A 2,381-nucleotide genomic window follows, 5' to 3' on the forward strand; every position below is an offset into this window, starting at 1 on the left:
TTACAGTTTTCGACTTAAAGTCCATTTTGTGTGATAGAAGTGTAACTACCTTTGCTGTCTTTTTGTTTCCATTTGTATGGAATATCTTTTCCATCAATTCACTTTGGATCTGTGTGTCCTTAAAGCTGAAGTGAGTCTCCAGTATGCAACATACAGTTAGTTGAGTCCTATATTGTAATTCATTTGGCCATTTTATGTCATTTGATTGGATAGTTTAACCCATTTACATTTAAAGTAATTATGGATAGGCAAGAACTTAATATTGCCATATTGTTAAATGTTTTCTGGCTATTTTGGAGTGCCTTTCTTCCTCTCTTCATCTCTTGTTGTATTCCTTTGTGAAATAATGATTTTCTGAAGTGGTATACTTTGATTCCCTTCTTTTTATCTTGTGTATATCTATGATGTGTTTTTGTTTCATAGTTTCCCTGAGGCTTACTTGAAACATCTTACAGATAAAGCAGTTATTTTTTAGGTGATTTCAACTTAATTCTATTTCAACATAATTGCATATGAAAATTCTATCCTTTTACTTCCCTTCCCATATTTTATGTTTTGTATATCACAATTTATATCTTTTTATGTTGTATATCCATTATGAAATAATTGTAGCTATATATATTTCTAATAGTTTTTATTTTTAATCTTTATAATAGAATTAAGTTAACATGTCATCATATTATAATATCAGAGTGTTCTAAATTTGACTATATTCTAACCTTCACTATTATGTTGTATTTTTTATGTTTTCATGTTACTAGTTAGCATCCTTTCATCTCAGCTTGAAGAACTCTTTTTAGCATTTCTTATGAGGCAAGTCTACTAATGATGAACTCCTTTAACTGTTGTTTGTTTGGGAAAGTCTTTTTTTTTACCCAGTAAAGTTGTTTTTCAGAAATAAAGGTGAGAAATCCTTTATCTCTAGAAACTAGAAAAATAGTTTTTTTTCTTTCAGCACTTTGAATATGTCATTTTACTTTCTCCTGGCCTACAAGGTTCCTACTGATAAATCCATGTATTACCTTATAAAGGTTCCCTTGTATGAAAACTTTTTTTCTCACTGCATTTAAATTTTCTCTTTTCTTTGATTTTAGACAGTTGCATTATGTGTCTTCCAGGAGAATTTTTGCACTGAAATTTTGGGGTGACCTATTAACTTTATGAACTTGAATGTCCAGATCACTCCCCAGGTTTGGTAAGTTCTCAATCATTTATTTCTTTAACCTTTCTGCCCCATTTTCCCTTTCTTCTCCTTCTGAGATTAAAGCAATACATAGATTATTTTTCTTAACGTTTTATTTATTTTTGAGAGAGAGAGAGTAAGCATGAGCAGAGGAGGGGCCAAGAGAGGGGGAGACACAGAATCTGAAGCAGGCTCCAGGCTCTGAGCTGTCAGCACAGAGACCAACACAGGGCTCAAATTCACAAACCATGAGATCATGGCCGAAGTTGGACACCTAACCAACTGAGCCACCCAGATGCCCACAGATTATTTTTCTTAATGGTGTGTCTAAGTCCCATAGGCTTTCTTCATTCCTTTTCATTTTTTTTTTCTTTTTGATCTTCTGAGTGGATTGTTACAAATGATCTGTCTTCAAGTTCACCATTTCTTTCTTCTTCATGATCTGGTCTGTGTTTAAGCTGTCTAATTCAGTTCAGTCATATCTTTTAGCCCCAAAATTTCTATATGGTTCTTTTTTATGTTTTCTATCTCTTTTCTTAACTTCCAATTTTGTTCTTATATTGTTTTCCTGATTTTATTAAATTGTTTATTTGTGTTCTCTTGTAGATCTCTGAGCATCTTTACAATTATTCTGTATTCTTTGTCAAGCAAGTTGTGTATCTCCATTTCTTTAGGGTCAGTTACTAAAAGTTTATTATGTTCATTTAGTAGTGGCATGTTTCTCTGATTCTTCCTAATCCCTGTAGCCTTGGCTAGCATCTGCTCATTTGAGAAAAGTCACCTCTTCCAAACTTCATGGACCATTTCAGTAAGGAAAGACCTTCACCTTTGGCTGGGGTCATGCTGGAGTATGCTGTCACCCGGGTCTAGTGGTAAAGGGTACCAAGGGTGAGGGGATGTGGTGGGTCCAGGGATACCGTTTCTTGGCCAGGGTGCTAGTTACATGGCTATGTTTTTGTGCAAATTAACTGAGCTATGCACTTGTAATATGTGCCCTCATCTGTAGGCATATTTCAATAAAACTTAAATTAAACCATATACATGTAAATAACCCCAAATACAAATATACTCAGGAAAATCTAATAGGCCGCCATAAATACCAAGTAATCCTATATGTAGGAATATGTAGGAATGAGAATCAGATGGGATGTAACTAAGAAAATACCTCAGGGTCGTATGGAAACCAATTTGACAATAA

Source organism: Prionailurus bengalensis, chromosome X (genome assembly GCF_016509475.1).
Source record: "Prionailurus bengalensis isolate Pbe53 chromosome X, Fcat_Pben_1.1_paternal_pri, whole genome shotgun sequence".
Taxonomy (NCBI): Eukaryota; Metazoa; Chordata; class Mammalia; order Carnivora; family Felidae; genus Prionailurus; species Prionailurus bengalensis.